General features: G+C 52.5%; 1 protein-coding gene and 1 long non-coding RNA gene across 2 annotated transcripts in view; one reads left to right on the top strand and one right to left on the bottom strand.

Moving 5' to 3' along the window:
* The window catches only part of NAV1 (neuron navigator 1), a 287,493-nt gene that overhangs the window by 240,784 nt on the left and 24,016 nt on the right, over window positions 1-22,693 (bottom strand).
* Window positions 816-22,034, top strand: LOC115650779. Its single transcript, XR_004000216.1, has 3 exons — window positions 816-826; window positions 14,957-14,964; window positions 21,963-22,034. It is a non-coding gene; the product is annotated as an uncharacterized LOC115650779 (long non-coding RNA).

Below are 22,693 nucleotides of genomic sequence, written 5' to 3'. Positions count from 1 at the left end.
CATATTTAACAGCCGTGTCCTAACATCTTGAAAAGAACCTCTAGATTTTTATAAAAGATCCCCTTACGGCCCAACCTAGAAATGGCCAGATTCAGGGGCTGGGTGACGTGACACAGTGACATAAAAAAGCAGCTGCCTCCCCAAAGGTGGAGACTGACTGACCAGAAATAACCACCAAACCAAACCGTGCCTGACAATGCCCCGTACAGCCTAGCCCCTTGCATGCCCCTGGGCAGAGCAGTGGGCTTTGCCCTGAAGGTCAGTAGATCCAGGCTATTTCAGACCCAGGTAGGCAGGGATGGGAAAGCTGCGGGCTGCCCAGGGAGAGCACTGAGCCACTTGCACCCCAGTGTGTGACCTGCTGAGAACTGCCAGCTTCCCCCAAAGTCACCAGGAATTCGGGCTCTCCACTCCTACACACTGGGCGATAGGCTGACAGCGCTGCGGGGCACTGGGTCAGCAGGTGGGGGCTGAGATGACATAGGCCTCGGCGTGTGCCCACTCTGCTGTCTCATTTGGCAGGCTAGCAAGGTCCTCGCCCCACTCGGGCACACAGACGGGGCAAGTGCTCATCTGTACGTGTGCTCACCACCAGACCAGCTTCAGGCTGGCTTGGCTCAGGGGCTTCGCAGCCACCCACGCCACGGACCTCCTGCTCAGCCTCTCCACACGTGTCTGGCAGCCCTTCACCCGCTGCACCCTAGGCCTCTAGGAGAGATTCAGCTGCAAGCCACAGAGCCAGCGCTCTGGGGCAATGACTCCCCGTCTCCAGCCACCAGCCTGGCCAGTGCCGGCAGCAGGGGCAGGCCGTGGGGAGGGAGATGGAGTCCGGGTGGATCGGGGTCTCCCTCCTTTGACTTTAAGCCGGGATCGGAGGAGGGAGAAGTTCTCCCGTTGCCAGGATTCGGGGTGGTGGGAGCAGGGCGGGGCCAGGTGGCCCTGAGCTGGGGGAACAGGCCGATCCCGGGCAGTGGGGTGGCGATGGGGCGAGCCTGCCCCGCCCCGCTCAGTGGGAGGCAGATGCCGGCTGCTCCCGGGGGAAGCTCCCCGATCAGCTCGCTGGCCACGGCCCGGCAGGAGCAGGAGGGAGCGCGGAGCGCGGCGGGGACCGGCCAGGTGCCCCTGCCCCGGCCAGCCCCGCTGCAGCGCTGGCTGCGGGCTCCGGGCTGGGGCAGTGCTGGGGGGTCGCGGCTTTGCAGCTGCAGGAGCGGGGCGCAGGGAAGCGCAGCCAGGAACCGGGGCGCGGCCCGCGGGGTCGCTCTCACCTCGGCCTGGGCCCGGCCGGCTGCCGGGCGAGGAAATCAAGGGCCTTCGGCTGCCGGCTCCCAGTCCCCGGCCAGCCCCGCCGCCGAGCGCCCGCGGCGTGTGACTGCGCGGGGGGGGGGAGAAGGAGGTGTGTGGAGGGGTATGGGGGGAGGGGTATGTGTAGAGGGGTATGAGGGGAGGGGGGTGTACAGAGGTGGGGGGAGGGGTATGTGTAGAGGGGTATGAGGGAGGGGGTGTACAGAGGTGTGGGGGGAGGGGTATGTGTAGAGGAGTATGAGGGGAGGGGGTGTACAGAGGTGGGGGGAGGGGTATGTGTAGAGGGGTATGAGGGGTGGGGGTGTACAGAGGTGTGGGGGGGAGGGGTATGTGTAGAGGGGTATGAGGGGAGGGGATGTACAGAGGTGGGGGGAGGGGTATGTGTAGAGGGGTATGGGGGAGGGGGTGTACAGAGGTGGGGGGAGGGGTATGTGTAGAGGGGTATGAGGGAAGGGGGTGTACAGAGGTGGGGGGGAGGAGTATGTGTAGAGGGGTATGAGGGGAGGGGGTGTACAGAGGTGGGGGGAGGGGTATGTGTAGAGGGGTATGAGGGAAGGGGGTGTACAGAGGTGGGGGGGAGGGGTATGTGTAGAGGGATATGAGGGGAGGGGGTGTACAGAGGTGGGGGGAGGGGTATGTGTAGAGAGGTATGAGGGGAGGGGGTGTACAGAGGTGTGGGGGAAGGGTATGTGTAGAGGGGTATGAGGGGAGGGGGTGTACAGAGGTGGGGGGAGGGGTATGTGTAGAGGGGTATGAGGGAGGGGGTGTACAGAGGTGTGGGGGGAGGGGTATGTGTAGAGGAGTATGAGGGGAGGGGGTGTACAGAGGTGGGGGGAGGGGTATGTGTAGAGGGGTATGAGGGAGGGGGTGTACAGAGGTGTGGGGGGAGGGGTATGTGTAGAGGAGTATGAGGGGAGGGGGTGTACAGAGGTGGGGGGAGGGGTATGTGTAGAGGGGTATGAGGGGTGGGGGTGTACAGAGGTGGGGGGGGGAGGGGTATGTGTAGAGGGGTATGAGGGGAGGGGATGTACAGAGGTGGGGGGAGGGGTATGTGTAGAGGGGTATGGGGGAGGGGGTGTACAGAGGTGGGGGGAGGGGTATGTGTAGAGGGGTATGAGGGAAGGGGGTGTACAGAGGTGGGGGGGAGGAGTATGTGTAGAGGGGTATGAGGGGAGGGGGTGTACAGAGGTGGGGGGAGGGGTATGTGTAGAGGGGTATGAGGGAAGGGGGTGTACAGAGGTGGGGGGGAGGGGTATGTGTAGAGGGATATGAGGGGAGGGGGTGTACAGAGGTGGGGGGAGGGGTATGTGTAGAGAGGTATGAGGGGAGGGGGTGTACAGAGGTGTGGGGGAAGGGTATGTGTAGAGGGGTATGAGGGGAGGGGGTGTACAGAGGTGGGGGGAGGGGTATGTGTAGAGGGGTATGAGGGAAGGGGGTGTACAGAGGTGGGGGGAGGGGTATGTGTAGAGGGATATGAGGGGAGGGGGTGTACAGAGGTGGGGGGAGGGGTATGTGTAGAGAGGTATGAGGGGAGGGGGTGTACAGAGGTGGGGGGGAGGGGTATGTGTAGAGGGGTATGGGGGAGGGGTGTGTGTAGGGGGTATGGGGGAGGGGTGTACAGAAGTGTGGGGGAGAGGAAGTGGGATGGGTAGAGGTGTATGTAGTAGGAGGGGAAGGGGGTGTGGGGTGTGCAGAGGTGTGGGGGAGGGGAAGGGTGTATGTGTGTAGAGGTGTATATGAGGAAAGGGGAAGGGTGTGTGTGTGTAGAGGTGTATGTGAGGGAAGCGGATGTTGGGGGTATACAGAGGTGGGGGAGGGTGTGTGTGTAGAGGTCTAAGTGAGGGGAGGGGAGGAGAGGGGAGGGGGTATGTGGGTTGTACAGAGGTGTGGGAGAGAGGAAAGGCTGTGTGTTTATAGAGGTGTATGTGGGGGGAGGGCAAGGGGTATGTGGATGTACAGAGGTGTGGGGGAGGAGGAGGAGTGTGTGTAGAGGTGTATGTGGGGGGAGAGGAAGGGGGTGTTGGGGGTATACAGAGGTGGGGGAGGGGAAGGGGGTATGTGGGGTGTACAGAGGTGTATAGGAGGGTAGGGGGAGGGTGTCTGTTTCTCTTAGCAGCAAAGTCAAACATCTGCAGCAGCCGGATGCACCCTGCCTTACACCCCCTGCCAGCCAGTGGGGTAAGGCAGCCCACAGGGAGGGCCAGGCACTGCGGGGGGCACACAGCAGGGGGTGGCTTTGCGCATGCGGAGCACAGGGGGATTTACGGCCACCTGCCGGGATAATTTCCTCTGGACAGTGACATGGTGTCTGTGCTCTGCTCCTTGTCCCTACCCCCAGGTTTGGGCACCCGAGGGCAGAAATGCACGCCTGCCCTGTGCGCGAATGGCCATGCGGCTCGCAGAACACACACACGGCTAGGGAAGCACCCAGCAGCACTAGCCTCCTGAGTGGATGTAGCCTGGAACACACTTCTGGCAACCCCCTCCACATACACCATGGTACCCTTGTTTTCCTGGATGGAGCCCAGCGAGACCTGCAGGGGTGCTGTACGGAGGCAGTTAGCCACTCAGGACACTCCAGTCCCAGGTGAGCCATGAGACCTGATGGCCAAGGTAGGCGGACTGGCCTTTCCAGCCATACACCACGGCCTCTTCTCCTGCGAGGGGCTGGCCTTCCTCTGGGCACCTCCTGCTGGCTACTGTGTGAGAGCAGGAGTGGCAGTGATCACTAGGTGTACATGTACAGATTTGTGCCCATTACGCAGTCTTCCTTGCAAGAGGCTCAGGACTTTGCCAAACTTTCACCTTGCTGTGTGGTCTTAGGTGAGTCAGGGCCTTTGTGCCTCAGTTTCCCCATCTGTAAAATGGGGATCTTGCTGACAGCGCTCCCAGCTTTTTCATGGGAATGAATTCATTATAGCCTAATTCTAAGAGATGCCGACTCCCATGGGGGTCTGTGGGAGCTACCGATGCCCAGCGCTGCTCAGGCTGAGTGCTCTGTGCTGCTGCGTGGAAGACTGATGTTCTTAGTTGTCTCAAAGTGCCAGAAAAATTCATCCAGACCAAGATTCCACTCATTCAGAGAGCCTCAGAGCAGTTCTGATAAGGGGCCCCTCCTCGCCTGTACATGCAGCAGTGTTGATGAGCAAAGAATTATGCCCTCTCTGTCTCTGCCCAGGGCAGGCCCTGAGGGGTAAGTGGGTCAGGGAATGCTCCTGTAGTGGTGCCTGTGACGCGTTTCCTGTGTGAGGCTGGAACAATTCCCAGCTGGTGTCAGAGGTCTGAGGACACATGAGTATGGGTGCTAGTGATTACAGATGCTTTCGGCTAGCCTTGAGGGCACTTTAACAGCATTACAACCACACAGCAAAATCATGTCATCCCCCACTGAAATGCAGCCACCTCTGGGGCAGGATGTGACAGCTGTTTGGCTCCAGGGAGGGGCCCTGGGACATTTAGGGACTGGATGCTCCTGCCTTATCTTTTTGTGTCCTCTGAAAACTGGACACTCTCCCTTAGGAGCGGACTCTGGGAAGAGCCCTTCCAGTTCAGTCACCATTTGCTGCAGCCCCCAGCTCTCCCTTTCAAAACTAGAGTGGACATAGCCCTAAGAAAAGGGCTAGAGGGGGACAATTCTGGATTATCAGCAAGATGCTCTAATTGCACTTGGTCACCTCTAACTTCTAGCAAGGCTGGCCTCCTCTCCAAGCACCAGTCCAGCCTAAGCCATGGAGAGCTTGCATGAGTTAGCAGGTTGGGGATTCAAATGCACACTCTTGCTCTAATGCAAAGGGCCCTGGGGTCTGATGACCATGTGGTCAGGACCTGGTCTCTCCCAAAAGCTGGCTGCTGCATGAATGGTCCAGGGGGAAAGCTCTCATGCCAACCCATGCAGTGCTGCCCCTAGCACCTTGGGCTAGGGCAAGAGAAGAAAATCCCACTTCACAGCAGCCAAGCCAGCTGCCAGCATCAACCTCTCTTCTGATCTTACAAACCCAGTGGAGGAATAGCTTCCCCAGGTTCTGCTCAAGAAGTAAAAATGGTCTCCTATGACGTGGAGAAAGGACAGACTGTGATTCTTATTGGGCAGTGTTTATATACACACACGAGCCCTATAAGGGAAGCAACTGGCACTTGGCATGTTGGGGTAGTGGTTGCCAGCCATCCTCCCTCCCCTTAGCCAGGCACCAGCAGCACACAGGGCTTTGATCATGCATCTGCTGTCAGGCCTGCAGCAGCCAGATTGTGAGTTGTCTGCCTAGTGGAAGAGAATGATCCCCTGATGCTAGTCCCCCTGTACAACAGGCTCAAACCCTGCTTCCTCTACCTCCAAATCAATCCCTGGCCCTGGCCCCTTCTCCAGCACTCAGGGTTGTTGTGACTGGTTCAGAGGCAGATAACAGCAGGACGAAGGTGCTCCCAGGAGCTAGGGGTCAGTCTGGTTTAGCCAGATTTACACAAGAGTTTGGGAATATGTGCCCCAGCTGGCACATGGTGGATGAATGTGTGCACAAATGGGAGGAGGTATCAGCTGGATTGAGGGCGAGGAAGGAGTGTGTGAGGGGTGGGAGAGTGTGCAAAGGGACGCATGACTAGTATAGGGGGATACATGGGGTCGGAGGGTGAGCAGAGAAGCACAGGTGAGTGGCTGAGGGGTGCATGCCAGGGATGAGCAAGATGGGATACTAAGGTGTGGCAGGGGGATATGAGCATACAAGAGAGCATATGGGCATGCGGTTGGGTGGAGGGAAGGCAGGTGGGAGGGAGCGAGTGCCATAGCCAGGTTCCTCAGTTCTAGTCCATGACCGCCCAGTGTCAAACCTCTCATTCCTGAACCAGCGTCAATGAGATAGGCTTGTAGTTAACATCTAGACCCAGCAATACCTCAATTCAAACCACTTTCATGGCATTGATGGATGATTTGTCCGTGGACGGAGGGTGGACAGACTTTCATTCTCATCCTCCTGGACCTCTCTGCAGCATTCAGTGCTGTGGATTGTGGGATACTGCTGTCTGACCTGAGAGAAGTGGCAGGGGCCAAGGGGAATTGGGCTAAGGCGGCTCGAACGCACCCAGTGAGTAGTGATGGGAAACGGCACCTCACCTCTAGACTTCTCCCTTGTGCAGTCCCACCAGGATCCAGTGCTTGTCACCATCTACATGCAGCTCGAGGCGAGCTATTCAGATGACATAGACTCAAGTGCCAGCAATATGCAGATGATGCACAGCTCTACTTATGTCACCACCTATGATCACACCACTACCACCAAGATGGCCCAGTGCTTGGATGAGATCAGCTCAAGGATGAAGAACAGCTGGCGGAAGCTGAACCCGAGCAAGACGGAGGGGATGCTGGTGGGCAGCGGACAGCATTTTGAGGAGTTTGCAGCCATGGTGCCATCTCCTTTGGATGAAGGTTTACAGCAACAATTGGTCAGTTCATTCCACAGTTAGGCATACTCTTGGATTCTTTGCTGATGCTAAGCTCTCACATACCAGCCTCCACAAGAAATTCTGTCATCTACAGTTGGCTAGGAGACTTCATCCCATCTTGACTGAAGATGAGCAGGCCTCGGTTTACTCTCAGTTTTGTCACTTCTTGGCTAGACTACAATGTGATACACCTGGGCACGAGGCCTTCGGCACTTAGGAAACTACAACTCGTACAGAATGCTGCAGCGCATCCTCTCAGCAGCACAGGATAACCATGGGCACATCACGCCAGTCCTCCACTGGATTCCCACAGATCTTCTAGTCAAGTTCAAAATCTCAGTCCTTACCTTCAGGACACGCGATAGCCTGCGCCCAGAGTATCTAGAGGAGCCTAAAGCTCCAGGACAAACATTGGTCCACAGTTTTTCTCCTCTGACCCAACAAAATGATCTACCATAAGGGTAACACTTGTCTGTGCAGAAGACAGAACTCTCTGAGGCCGGGCCCAGACTGTAGAAGGAATGCTCCTGGGAACTAAGGGCCATTGCAAACCTCACCACTTTCCCCTCTGAATGCAAGGTGCATTTCTTTGACTTTGCCTTATACAACATAAATACAGAGCAACAAGTGTATTTAAATACACTCTACCACAACAAGACACTCCCCTGCACATGTGTCCTGCCCTGAAGTAGATGAGAACACAAACATGTGACCGATGTTATCATGTTGCTTAATGCATGACTGAAAGGTGGTCAGAAACTATGGGGAAGAGCACAGGATAAGAACCTACCTAGAATAGTGATAGTTAAGCAGACAAAAAACACCTTACCATACTTCATGGAGCAAGGGATCCCCAGCTAGAGAGAGCAGGGACTCTACACATCCCTGCATGGACTGGGGGTCCAGTGAGATATTTTACTGCTCCAAAGGCATGGGTTGTGCTTCTCTTGCTAACCCGGAGAGCTGTGCTGGATTGAGGGCAGCTGGCTCCTTGTAGTACATGGACCAATCTGGGAATGGCACAGAGATGGAGCAAGGGGAGTTATCCTGGGAAGCAGATGGTCCTAAGGGCCTCTGGCAGTTAATGAGATTACTTATACTACAATCACTCAGAGACCTTTCCTGAGAGCTGCCAAGGCTTTATCACAGGACCCAGGGTCCAGACACAGTGATTTGGCAGTGACATATAACACACACATCTCTTGAGTCGACCTCCAGGACATGCCTTCTGCTTTCACTGGCTCCATCCAGTGTCCAAAGAGAAGGAACAGCCCATGGACTGTCTCCCCAGGTGGCATTAAGCACAGATCCCATGGCTGCTTTTCAGGAGGCTTCTTTGCTGGACAGTTCCCCAGTGACAGCAGCAACAGAAGACTCAAACTCATCTCTAACTCTCTGAGCTGGCAAGACTCATTAAATCTCTCTCTCACCCCTCTGCTGTGATTATCCCCCCTCCCATCATGCAGAAGAGCAAACTGAGGCATGGAGCAAAGGAGTGACTTGCCACAGGACCCCAGGGAAGGATACCCAAATCTCCATAGTCCCAGGTCTCTGATACCCATGAGAGCCCCATTCCTCTCCAACGAATCTTGATGATTTCTTCAAAAGTTGTTTGGTAGACCAGGACTAGGGGACATAAAGTTAACTGGATAGGGCTTATGGGTTTGATCCCAAGCTCACTGAAGTGAATGCAAAGATTCACATTGATTGCAGGAGGCTTTGGATCGGGCTGCGTGTGTACACAAGGAAACAAAATGGTTGTTATACAGAGATACTGATCAGCGATTGGGCAACTGGCACATGGAGAGCACCAGCTGGACATCTAGGTGATGTGCAATAAGTTAAAGAGGATTTAGTCGGTTTCTGTGATTGGGGAGGGATTTCCCGCTGAAAATGCTATTTCGTTTAATTTCATTCTAGTCTGACATGGGGCTGGGAGAGCTCCTGATTCCTGTAGCATAAAAAAAAATGGAAATAAAGAAAATTAAAAACTTTAGATAGATTAGATAGATAGATTAGATAGGAGCCAACACTCTGCTGCCATGATGCTTGAGATTCCCAAGGGAGCCTAAATGAGTTTAAGGTGCCCAAATCCCAATGGAATCAATAGGAGTTGGGTGCCTAAATCCTATGGGGGCCTTAGAAAAATCCTGACTGAGGAGTCCCAACCTCCCTCTAACCCTGCATTGTTATGCGGCTGTATTGATCTGAAATGGAGCAGCATTGTTATCCTAATTCTACACAGGAGGAAACTGAGGCACATGGACAGGAAGTGACTGGTCCAGTCACTGAGCAAAAGGGCAGGTATGTACTCCCCACCCCTGCTCTAACCCTTGTGCTCTAGGGAGATTTCAGCAATGAACTCACCGCAGGAGAGCGAGCACATGGAAGCATGTGGCAACTGGTAAGGTGGAGTTTGCCTTGAGTAGTCTGCATCCCTGCTTGACTGTACATATTTTTCAAACACAGAGGCAACAGCTCAGATTTACCATTATTGAACAGAGGGGCAAGGACAGGGAACTCAATCCCTGGCCTCTCTGTTTGGATTGCCCCAGAGGGCCAGCTATGGATAGGCATCTGCATCCCTCGGGCCTGTCCCAAGACCCCCAAACTCATTCCATCTAGGCTAGTAAGCAGGCCTCAGAAGGGAATGATGCTCACCACTGGCATAGGCTGGATTCAGAGCAGGAACTCACAGGAGGTCAGCTCTAAACTTCTCACATTGGTCAGAGCAAACCGAAGCGCTTCTCAGCTGCACCATGAAACCCATCTCTTCTGAGCTGGTACAGGCACAGTGGACAGGGCCAATGTTCACACCAACCTTCCAGGCAACAGAAGACATGATTCCCCCACCCCCAGAACACTCTGACTGGAGCGGGAGCCCTAGGTTCTGTTCCCAGCTCTGCTACTGACTCTCTGGGTGACCCTGGGCCAGTCACACAGCCCTCCATTTTCAAGAATCTCATCCGATTTTGAGTACTTTGATTTTTGGGTGCTCAGTCAAGGCAGGCTAGGCCTGATTTTCAGAGGCACTGTGCTTCCACTGACTTCAATGTGGGATCTAGCTAACTCCTGGTGGAAGGGCATTATCTGCACAGTGCTTTGGGATCCTCTGTGCAGAGGGGCAAGGGAAGAGCAGAGTGCCACTTATGGCTCCTGTTTCTGAAGAATACCACTCAGCAGGTGCCTCCCCCACCCCCAGCTTCTCTGAGCCTGCAGAGCTACTCAGAGAGCAGCAGCAGTGATGACAGATTCTATTTAAATCCCCCCTCTTCTGCTGGAGATGAGACCAGCGCAGAACTCAGAGCCCCGCCCAGACCCCTTTCCTAGCTTCTGAACAGACAAAGCAATACTTCTGGAGCGCTCAGCATAAACCTGGTCTTTTCTGCTCTGCATTGCTCCAGCACTAAGTGCTCCTGGCTCTCAGGGAAGCCTGCTCGTGAGGGTCCCTGCCTCTGAAGTGAGCAAAAAACCATTGCTAATCGTCAGCCAACAGCTCTGCCTTAGAAGCAGAGCAGATTTAGCAATATAGTTCTTCCAGCTCCATCCCGACACTGAGGATGCTGGGAAGTATGGAAGCCGAGGGCTGAAATGCAGCATCCTGAATAGGCAGCCTTGTCCTAAAGGACTAAATTCTTCCACATCCAATGGCTGCACTTCACAATGATGGTATTCTCCCTGGTCAACACCTGCTGCTACAGCACCTGGGAGCTTGCCCTCCTGGCTGGCGGGGAAATGCCTGTTCTCTGTATTGACAGGGTCCCTCAAGCCAGCAGCAACGGCTTTCATGCTGGCATCAGGTCTTTCCTCAAAAGGCCACTGAACACTACTGATCTTAGCGATTACTAGCATCTCTAAGTCTTTCTTTCCGGGAAAGTTCATGGAGAAGGTGCTGATGAGCCAACTCCAGCAGCATCTGACACACTCCATATCTTCCCTGTCCCCCAGTCGGTCAGGTTTCAGAATAGGATATGGCCAAGCAATTGCATTAGTTTCAGCCTTTGCTGATCTCCCCAAGGCAACAGCTGGAGGTCAGCTATCCAGGCTGATACCAGTGGGTGTAAAGTGGCCTTCAGCATCAGCCATCCGGAAGTACTGCCAGCTTCGCTGCGGGACCAGCAGAGTGTTGGGAATGGCTGTAATGTGGGGTAGTGGCCTCACATGGGAGAGAGCAGGCGGAGTTGATACACAAGGGGGACACTGAAAGACCCGGGGAGTCTCTCTAGCTGCCAAACTGGCCAACACAGCTTGTGGGGTCAGATTTTTTTTTTAAAGGAATGTAGGCAACTAAAGGTGGAAATGAAAATCCCACTAGGTGCCTATCTGCATCTTTAGGCACCTAAATCCCTTTAGAAACTTGGCCCGTGCAGCTTAGTGTCACTGCCTAAACTGGGCCTGAACTCAGCAGCAATGGAAGGGATTGCTGCCTGCACCACAAGAGTGACTGTCCTCGTTTTTTTCTGGAGGATCCAAGTTTAGCGCTAGGCAATTGCTCCTTCTTTCAGAGATCTCAGCCGCTGAATCCCACAGGGCACCCTCCTCTCCTATCTTGTTCAACACACACACCCCCGAAGGCACTGGGGATACCATGTGCTAAAGATGCCCAGCTCTGGGTCTTCCCTGTGAAGCTGGATGGGACCGTTTCTCTGCAGTGCTGGTGTCCAGTGAAGGTGAGCGAACTAGGATCTAGAAGATGCTGGGTCAGCAGGACGAAGCAAGAGCAAGATCCATGGATGCCCAGACCCCTGACTGCTGCTGGATTCCCAGACATAGGCAAGTATCAGAGGGGTAGCCATGTTAGTCTGGATCTGTAAAAGCAGCAAAGGGTCCTGTGGCACCTTATAGACTAACAGACGTTTTGGAGCATGAGCTTTCGTGGGTGAATACCCACTTCGTCGGATGCATTCACCCACGAAAGCTCATGCTCCAAAACGTCTATTAGTCTATAACGTGCCATAGGACCCTTTGCAGACATAGGCAGTATCCAGAAACCCCTTCCATCAGCTTTGTCTCAACAAGCAATTGCCCCTGTTCCTCTGGCAGGCAGCCCCTACTAGGACCATCCTTCCCTTTGTTATCTCCAGGTGAGATCACTGCAATATTCTTCATCTGGAGCTACCCTTCAAGGCCAATTGGAAGAGCAAGCTATTGCAGAAGAAGGCTGCCCTCCTCAGGGCAGAGTAATGAGAGCATAGCATTGTCTGCTATGTTGTTTCTGGAGAGGGGAACATTCAATATGCTGGTTATTCTGTTGTGTGCTAAGCACAGACACACAATGGGGATACCTAATGGGAAATTATATGATGTTATATTGATCTTCTCTGCACTGAACAGGTAGCTGCACTGCACCAGCTCAACTCCCCAAGTCCTGCCCCAGCATGCACTCAGCTCAGTGCAAAACCTCCGATGGATTCTCTATGGAACAAAAGTCTAGAGTTGTGATCAGGTACGTGGAGAGGTTCCCCCAGAACATTACACTGTCTATAGAGTCCTGAATGGTCTAGGGTTCAGTTATCTCAGAAACTGATTATGCCCCAGCTAGCTCCCCCAAACATGCAACTTGCAGTGGCCAGGAGTGATCTTACTTGTAGGCCATCCCCTCTGGAATTCAGTCATGAACCACTTCCAGAGCTAGATGTAAACATCTTTGTCCTGGCTTTCCACCCAATGCAGACCTTAGAACCTGCTGACTTTTGGTCTGCTTGGCATTGCATCTCCACCTATGACACCTTAGGACCTCACCAAGGCAGAGGAGAACATTCCATCTGGTGCCCACACAAAAGGGGGAGCCAATTATGTTTCCCAGTGATCATGCAGTGAACCTTTCCAACCAGTCTCCATGCCATACCAGCATGGGTGAGTCTGCACAGTGATCACACTAGGCCAGAGTGAATTATCCCACCGTGCCAAGCAAGATCCAGTCCCGGTTACTCTTGCTGGTCAGAAAAAATGAGACACATCTTTGTAAATTTATTTTCCATTGAAATTTTGTTTCCATAGTTGTATTCCAACCAGCTGCGGTGTCAACATGCCATACACACCCCAAAGTCACCTTGCACCAGTCCTTTCAACAGAACAGAAGGATACACAATACATGTTGGGGGGGAGGAGGTGGGGGCTTGGAGAAGTCACTTGGTTACTCTCTAGGGGTCTGATCCAAGGGCCACTTAATCAATGGAAAGACTTCCATTGACTTCAATGGACTTTGGATCAGGCTCTGGGACTTTGTTTTCAAATATTAGTCATGCCATTATCCCAGGCCTAAGAGCTGCTGCTTTGAAAAGATCCCAGAGGCCGGAAACAAACCTAATCTGAAAAATTTAGCTTGTCGGGTGACATTTGGATAAACTTTTGTTCAGGACAAGATCTCAGAAGCCCACTGAGTCATTTGTTTATTCCCTTCCTCTTGCTATATTGCTCAACCCCTGTGTCCGGCCAGGGAACGCTGGCTCAGCCCGCAAAAGAAAAGTAAACACCATGAAGTTCTTTGCTTCAGAGCATTTGAGGAATAACAGATGTCTCTATGTATGGGCTTGGATTAGTCTACCCAGTGTGGAAATAGATCTCCCAGTCCTACAACTTCAGACTTCGGGATGTGGAATGGCCAACTGGCTGATGTGTGCTTTTGGCTTTGGCAAATGTAAAGCATGTACAAACGGATGCAGTCTGGAGGGCTCTTAAATGTAGTCTTTCAACAGATGTATGCTTGTGTATACGCGTGCAGTGGAGATGGTCATGTAGCGGATTGCAGCATGTATTTATTCCTTGCATTAGGCTAGCACCTAGGAGCCTCAGTCCCGGACAAGCACCCACTCACATGAGGTGTTGTACAAACAGAAGAAAGAAGCAGTTCCTGTTCCAAAGAGCTTCCATTCTATTTGCTTTTAATGCATGTTGGCTTATCTCACCTGCTCATGGTCCATTGCGGACAGGATTTAGTCTAACATTCCAAGCCTATGGAGCAATATTGCCTTCTTTCTCATCCACATGCAGACCCAGCCCTGCCCACCAACACCACCCCAACCAAGTACCATTTTGGGGGGTGGGCATTAAAAAGCAGAGATTCCGAGCCTTTCAATGGGATGCACAACACGTGCTTCCAGCTCCTGAAACATCAGACTTTAAAGTCACAGCATTATGATGCACAGAAAATTGCAAGAGGCATTTTTCTTTAGAGGTTTCTAAAATGTGCTGGGTTACAATTTTCACCTCTGAGGTCTGTATGGATGGACTCATAGGCACCTGCAATGAGTGTATGCCTGGCCTTTGCTGGTCCCTACAGGAGGCCAAGTGATCCTACTACACCCTGCCCCAGAAAGCAGTGAGGTGGGAGGAATAGAGCAGTGAAGGTGGGTCCTCCAAGCCTGTCCAGAGAGGCCTTTCTGGAGAAGCCATCTTGAAAACTACAGAGATGTGGTCCTCCAAGGGCTAGCGATAGCCAATTGGAGGCCACCAGGCTCAGACAAAAGGCACTGCATGTCCCTAGTGGGGCAGTCCCTGGCTGGGACCACAAGAGCAAGGAAACCTGAGGGTTAGGTGGGGTTTCTCTCTGGCTGCACTTGCCTACCTGGGTTTTCAGGGAGAGAGGGGCCCGAGAGTATTGGCCCTGAGCTGAGGGTGAAGATAAGGGGCCAGGTGGGAAGAAGCCCAGGGAGGTAGCAACAATGAACTGAATAGTACGTGGCTGCTGCATACAGGGTCCCTGGGTTGGAATCCAGAGTAGTGGCCCTTGCCAGCCAATGGCAAAGTGGCATAAACCCCAAGAAGTGGGGGCAAGCCTAACCTAAGCCTCAAGAAGGGGACTGGGCTCATTTGCAGCCCCGAGCAAAGGACTGAATTTAAAAAGGCCAGAGTGGGGTCTGAAGAGCTCGGTGAAGGCAGATGGACTGTTTTATTTGTTGGACAGTGGAAGGGGTTCATTTTGACTGTGTGTTCCAACCAGAGGCCACCAAGACCTGCTAAATGAGGTAGACAACCTACTGGGGACCAGGAGCAGGAACAGGACTGCATTGCCACCCCAAGCCACAAGGAGGCGCTCAAGAGGTGACTGCCCCTTATAGCATGTAAAGAATGTTGAGGATGGAGGCTATACAGGTGGAGGGAGGTGGTCATTAGCACCAATAAAGCATTTTAAAACATTGCTGAAAATAGCTTTTCTGGGAGACCCTGCCTAGCTGGAATATAGGATGGTTTAAAGGGTTTCTTGTAATGAAGGCCCCAGTCCATGATGTGGGCATCCCCAATTGATACTAATGAAGGCTTTTTGCCATGCCGCGTGGCCCAGTATTCCTCTTTCTCTAGCGAGCAGAACACAAAGAAACTCAGAAGTTGCAGAGTAAGCTTGGAGATCAGGAAATGTCAGCCTGAAGGTGGGTCATGGACCCAAGCTCTGCTCCCACATGCAGATGCATTGCAACATTTGGGGGTTGCTTGATGGGGAAAGATGGTCATGTGACAAGGTGCTGTGCTGAGACTTGAGGAATACAGACTCAGGGTAACAATGGGAGCTGAGGCCCAGAAAGACTCTCTCTGACATGGGAAGTGTCATTGTCCCAGTGTTGTCTTTCTTGTCTGTTTAGATCATAAGTTCTTTGGGGCAGGGACTGTCTCCAGCTATAGGTACAGCTCCAAGCACTCTGGGGCCCTGATGTCAAATGGAGTCTGTGGGCACTCATGGAGTATATGTATCTAATGAGAATCATTTACTACTGCTCAAATAATACATTGTAGCACAGTTTTTTCTAGAGTCTCAGAGAGAATGTAAAAGACTGCAAAATTCTACATGGATATTTGCACTAATTCAGTTTTTCTTAACAGTCCCAGACCTTGACTCATGGCCAAATCTTGAAGCTGCCAGATACTCCAGACTTAAAGGGCAACTGTAGATTCTCAACACCTCTTGGGATTTGGTTCTTACTGTTTTAGGCTCTGACCCTGCAGTTGGGTCTATGTGGGTCTTCCTCCTGCAGATCTAGAGCATTGCAGGCTGGGCTGTTGCACTAAACCTGTTTCCCTCTCTCTCCTCAACACTCTTCTTGTTTTCCTGTATAGCCAGTCGGACTCTAGCTCCCTTCAGAGACAGCAGGACCCACCACCAGGCTATGCTGATCCAATTGCAAGATAAGGCCTTATCTAGCAAGTTCTCTTCTCTGCAGGGTCTGTGTTTTACTAAACCTCAGCTCCCATTCGTGCACAGAGGAGATTTTCTTTTGCAGACACCCGTCTGGCCAGTAGCTATCTTAGAAGCAGTTACTCAGAGAAATATCCAGACAGGAGTTGTATTAACATATTTTATGGCTTTTTGTTTGCCAACATCGATTATGTAGCAGTGTAACCATATTGTATTGCTCACATGATTTAGCCTCACACATTTCAGTAAAAATTATTATATTGCTTTCGCTGAGTAATGGATAGATTCTTTAATTTCAGTACAATTCAGTGCATGGGAATGTGTGTCATTTGTTCACAACTGATATGAACCTTCTCAATTTCACTGTATTAGGACAAGTACAATTTACTATAGATTTTTTACCCATAATACCACTTAAGCAACTGTATAATAAATATTACCACAAGTGACACTTTTCTATCACTTTCAGCCAAAGATCTTAGTCACGCCTGGTTACTACTGAGCCACTTGCCAAAATGAGGGTAATACGCTCCCCGTTAAGCGGCAGTTACTACCATGCACAATCATCATGCTGAATGCATTTTCTGGGGGCCTCATTCCCTATAAACAGCTGCAGGACTGGGACCATACTGTAGCAGTGCATCCTTTTATATCATGACTACTGTATCTTCGCAATGGAAAGGAAAAAGCCCTTGCTTTTCTGAAATGAACACACAGAATTCTGCGGAGTGCTGGAGAATGTAGCAGTAACCACAGGGACCCTAACACTGCAAGATGTGTAATTTTTCTTTTTTTTTTTTTGCACCTAACATCTCATGTCTCTAGGACAGGGGTTCTCAAACTGGGGGTTGGGACCTCTCGGGGTCACGAGGTTATTACATGGCGGGTTGCGAGCTGTCAGCCTCCACCCTAAACCCCGCTTTGCCTCCAGCATTTATAATGGTGTTAAAGATATAAAAAAGTGTTTTTAAAGTATAAGGGGCAGGGGGGTTGCACCCAGGGGCTTGCTGTGTGAAAGGAGTCACCACTACAAAAGTTTGAGAACCCCTGTATCTAAGATAGCAAGAACAAACTCTTGGCTCTACTGAAGTCAGTGGGTTTCGCCCTGAATTTCTGTACTACAGTAGCCACAATGGCACCCAATGCAGGGGGAGGGAAATTTGGCAATGAGACAATTACAACCTCCCTAGTGCAAACAGTCCTGGCGATTTTCACGACTTGCATGCAACGCTGCTGCATAGACACGAGCTGTCCTGATGGAGCTGGCCAGCAGAGGGCAGTGACACATACAGTGGAGTCACATCACAGGCACATTAGCTTACGTGATTTTAACTATACCCACTTGGCAAAACAAACCAAACCAAACGAGAAAAATACCAAATGAAATACTGTACCTGTAGTGCGGGCAATTCTGCCCGCCATTCCACTCAATGAACTTTTGACTATATGCGATTTTCACCTTGCGCGCGGACTTCAGAACCTAAACCCCGCATAAGATGCGAATCTCCTGTCTACACAGCAGTCTTGGCTTTCCCCGATGAACCCTACTGCAGGGTCTTGGGACAAGAGAAGCCTGCACCTGCTACCTCGTTACACACGGTTCGGAGGGAATTAGCTCACTGCTTGTCCCAATGAAGGGGAGGGCTAGCTTGGCTCTGTCTGATGCAAAGGATTCCCCGGGCCTATGCAGCACAGATCTAACCCTCACTTTGCTCCTGCAGTTCTGGAGTATCCAGGCTGCATGGTTGCATCCTCATCTCTTCCCCCCCTACACCCACACACCCTTCTTATTTTCCTATGTAGCCACAGTTGGGCTCCTGCACCCTTCAGAGACAGCAGGGTCCACTGCCAGGCTTGTCAGCTGCTGGCACCAGCCTCTCCATCAATGGTTCAGAAGCATCGGTGCTGACTGAGCATCACGCTGTCCTGCGCCATCTTTCCTCATCCACTCGACTCTGTCTCCCTCCTGCTCCATGCTCAGCTCCTTTCCTTGGTTCACAAGGAGTCACTAATGTACAAGTCATTCTTTCCAACCCCTAAGTCCGGAGACATGCCTACAACAGCTGAGCTGCTCTCTCCAGCCCAAATGCCCTTTCCTCCCTGGGATTAGCCACCTGGCCTCCAGCCACATAACACACCCCCCGTGAGCCCAGGACCTGGCCTGGTGCCTGGGAGGGAGTGGGACAGCATGTTGTGGGCCACGGCAGACAGACTGCATGGTGCAATGACCTCGCGGAGGAAGTCTTGCATCTGTTACGCAGCCGTCTTGGAAAGCGAAGGGAGCCGACCCCTCACATTGGAGCTATCAATTCTGCTGGGCGGCTGGCTCCCCCGCTCGCAAAACTGCCACGATTCTGAACCCCCATGAAAGCGAGCAAAGAACAGACCTGCCCAGCCTGAACTCTGAGGGCCACAGAGGGGGAGAGGCTGGAGACAGAAGGGGAGGGGATGAATTATTGCTTATCCCTGAGTAGAGAGCGGTTTCAGCTGTCGGTGAACATCCCTTTTAGTTTAAAATGACACATCTCAGCAACCTCCCTCTAGGTCTTGTAAAGCTCTGGGGAGGTCTGATCGCTGAAGGGCCGGGAAGTCAGGAGCAGGTTAGCACAGCAGCCAGAAAAACTCAGGCCTGAATCATGGGAGCAGATAAGACTCCACTAAACTCCCCTGCTCCCCACAGCCTCATCCATGACCCCTCATTCCCTCTTAGCTCAGACACTAAACAAACCTCTCCAGGACCTAGCCCTCACCAGAAACGCACAGGCTGCAGGAGGGAGCAGGGAGAAGTCATTTTTCATGTTGCTTTTCCAGCCTCATCGCCAGCATGCCAAGGTACCACTTTCACCAAGACACTGAAGCACAGAACAAGCATCCCTCGGTCCCGCCAGTAGGCTCCCAGCCCAAGTGGGCAGGGAACAGAAGCCGTTGCAACCCAATATCTCAGCACAGTGCGAAGAGACTCAGTTGGTCTCAGTCCGGTTCCTGATAGATGAGCATCCACCCCACAGTGAGCATGACCAGGCACCCCCAGGGATGCTCTGAACAGAGAGACCGAGGACTCAACAGGCCACAACAGCAATGATCGCTAGCAATTATCATCGGCAGTGGGGGAAACTGAATGAAGGGAAGGGACTTGGTCAAGGTCTCAGGAGAACTGGGAATAGAATTCACATGCCTTGGCTTCCCATCTAGTGCTCCTTGGTTCACTGGACAGGGCTGAGACACATCGGCCAGACAGCATAGGGGGCAGTTTGGAGTGCAGCTGCCCACGCTGAGAAGCAATGCTGTCAGTCCAGCCCTTTGCATCACAGGAATTCTGGAAAATAGTAGAGGCTTAAAGAATAAACCAAAAAAAAACAACCAGGGGAGAGATAACCCGAAACACTTGGCTGCATTTACACGATGCTTGGACAGAGAAATGGCAGGCGGAGGCAGGGGGTGCTCTGTGCACAGCACTGCTGAGCCCATTACTGGAGACAGAAAACTTGGAAAGAGTTCAGAGAAGAGCCACAAGACGGATTGGTGGGTGGGAAAGCCGCCTCTTAATGAGAGCCTAAAAGAGCTCAAGCTATGTCATTTATCAGCGAGAAGGTTCACTTAAGTAGGAACATATAAGTAACTACCCAGGGAGATGATATCCGATCCTCCACGGCTCTTTAATCTAAGAGACAAAAGCAGAACAAGATCCAGGGGTGGGAAGTTGAAGTCAGCAAAGTTCAAATTGGAAATAAGCTGCACATTTTTAGCAGGGAGGGTAATTAACCCTTGAAGAGCTCACCTTAGTCACTACTTCAAGTCCTTAAAATTTGGACCAGTTGCTTTCTACAAGATGTTCTCTAGCTCAGCCACAGCTGGATGCAAGAATCACTGGGGGAGATTCTGGGGTCTGTGCTATGCAGAAGATCAAGGTGGATTAGTGGCCCTCAACCTTTTCCATACCAAGGCCCCTTCCCTTTGAGCCAGGATCTCACTGGGAGGTAGCAACATGGGAAGGTCTAACACCCGTTTGCAGACCCCCAGGTCCAGACCCCATAGGGTGGATTATTGGAATGGCCTTAACATTCACAACTGAAACAATGGATATGGATGTCCATGAGCAGTGTCCCCAGCTGCTGCGGTGAGAGGTACCCTCACAATATGCATTTGCTCCCAATTCTTGCCTCAGTCTTCTTTGAGCTCATTTATACCAGTTCCTCCAGTAGCCCTTGGAAGTTTATCCTTTGGGTCATTCACGCTCCCTGGGAAGAAACTCCCCCCACTTGGATCCTGGGTAATTTGACCTCTGATCAAGCCCTAAATCTGGTTTTCAGTTGGAAAAGCACAGAGGGTCTCTCCTGTGCAGAACGGCACTGTCCCCCGCTGGCAGCTGGCACCCCTGGCCTGCAGAGACCCCTGTGTGTGGCTGAAGTTCTGTGGGTGGGTATGGGCAGGCTGGGGGCAAAGAACACTCATCACTAGCCCTCCCATGGAAGAGTGAGCTAAAAGAAAATGTACCAGATGCTGCATGAACTCTCCTGAGACTCCCTCCACGCTGGGATCTCCTAGTTCTGGGGCAGCACAGCGCCTATTGAGCCAGGCTGTCAGGAGACATAACAACTGCTCATCCCACGGGGTGGCAGGCACTATCTCTCCCTCAACAGAGCGAGCCACTCCACGAAGGGCCCTTAGGGGAGCGGTTCTTCCCACACAATGCCTTCCTGAGGGTATTTCTGCCACGTGAGGGAGATCCAGCCCTGTCTGAGCTTCAGGCTGTGCCCACGTGTAACAGTACCTCCTTGCCTCAAGAGCACCCCCCACCTCTCTGGTTGCAGCATTGCCCAGGGTGCACCCCAACTGGGCTCACCTGGGATGGGCAATGGCCTCTCTCAGCCTGCATCTTCTCATGACCCCCACTCTGGGGGCTCTGCGGCTTGGCCCTCTGGCCGAGTCACACAAGAGGCTAACCCCTGCCTGGGGTGGCATGAACAAGTCCAAACAGATCTTCAGACCAGCAGCCCCTCTGTGGCTCCCTTAGGGCTTCCCCAGCAGGGCTCCTGTCCTGTCCTTCCTCCATTGTATCCTGCCCATTAAACCCTGTCCCAGGCCTGTCTCCTGCTCTGAGCTTCCTCAGGCTTAGATCGGCCTCCTCTGGCAAGAGGAGGTCACTGACCAGGGTTCTGTCCCTCGTAAGATCCATCACATCTGGTGTATTCTATGGCTGGTTCAGAGAGGTGTGTGCCATGTCCCCTCTGAGCTCCCAGCTGGCCTGAGTGCCCCACAGCGAGGTCCCCTCTCCATCAGCTGTCTGCCAAGGAATGTACGTCTCAGGGCTCGAGCCATTCTGCCCAGCCTTTCTACTATCACTTGCCTTACTAGCCTCTTTGACTATGTAGTCAACAAGGGCTGCAGCCGACACCGAACATGTCCCTCATGATCAGCCTCCTCCAGCCATCTGAAATACTCACCCTTCCAATGGAGGTCCCGTGCTGCTCTTCCTGCATTCAAAATCCTAGCTGTTTACATGGCATGCCCTCAGCACACTTAATCCTCAAAGCCTTTGTGAAACAGTGGCTACATTCTGTTCTCGGTCCCCAGGTAGCCCCTGGATACTCACTAGGGCCACACGGGCCAGATTCAGGTCTTCATGCCACTCCTTAGCTACTTCTAGCAGGAGATAACTGCCTCAGTACTACTTTTAGAAAGGTGGAGACTAAGTCCTGGTCTACACTACGAGTTTAGGTCGAATTTAGCAGCATTAGGTTGATTTAACCCCACACTCACCTACATGACAAAGCCATTTTTGTCGACTTAAAGGGCTCTTAAAATCGATTTCTGTACTCTTCCTTGATGAGGGGACTAGCGCTGAAATCAATATCACTGGGTCGAATTTGGGGTAGTGTGGATGCAATTTGGCAGTATTTGCTCCGGGAGCTATCCCAGAGTGCTCCACTGTGACCGCTCTGGACAGCGCTCTCAACTCAAATGCCAGGTAGACAGGAAAAGCCCTGCAAACTTTTGAATTTCATTTCCCATTTGGCAGCTTGGCAAGCTGATCAGCACAGGTGACCGTACAGAGCTCATCAGCAGAGGTGACCACGGAGTCCCAAAATTGCAAAAGAGCTGAACTCCGTTCCACAAGACGAAATGCCAAAATATTCGAAAAAATCTCCAAGGGCATGAAGGACAGAGGATATAACAGGGACCCATAGCAGACAGACAAAGGCTAACCCGATGCATGGTAGGGGCCTTGACTCAGTCGCCTAAGAGCCTTTGAGGATCTGGGCCCTAGATCCACATGCTAACCAAGAGTCTGGGTGTTCAGAGCGGTCCAGGGGACATGGGTGCAGGAAGTCGAAGGGAGCTGTAGATGCTCAGCCTCTCTGGAAGTTAAGCTGCTTTGACTGTGGTGGCCAAATTTGGCATTTTAGCTCCAGGGCAGCAACTGACAAAGCCGGGATAAGCACTGAGCAGTTGCTGGTGTCCTGGGCTCAAACCACCAGGCCACTCCTCTGAGAGCAAGCCCCTATTGCCAACTCCTTTCCCTGCTCCAGGCTCGGAGGGTAGCTCCTTGTCTCTTCTTTTACCTTATGCTGCTTTCTATTACATTGCATAAGACATTTATTTTTGTCCCCATCTGTCTCTATCTCCAAACCTGAGATTCCCACTCCCATTCCTTTCCACTCCACCCTCTCCTGGAAGCCCTTGTGTCATGCAGAAATGCCCACAACCCCTGCTCTGCAGTGCGCCTCTGGTCAGAATTCAGCTCAGCCTCCCCTGGGGCCCAAGTGCTCTGGTCCTGCTGCGGTCCTGTGGATTAATCTGTTTGACAGCCACCTGGCCTCCCTGGGC

This window comes from Gopherus evgoodei, chromosome 4, assembly GCF_007399415.2.
Source record: "Gopherus evgoodei ecotype Sinaloan lineage chromosome 4, rGopEvg1_v1.p, whole genome shotgun sequence".
Lineage (NCBI taxonomy): Eukaryota > Metazoa > Chordata > Testudines > Testudinidae > Gopherus > Gopherus evgoodei.
The sequence above is the reverse complement of the archived record's forward strand: the minus strand, read 5'-3'. Positions and strand labels throughout refer to the sequence as shown.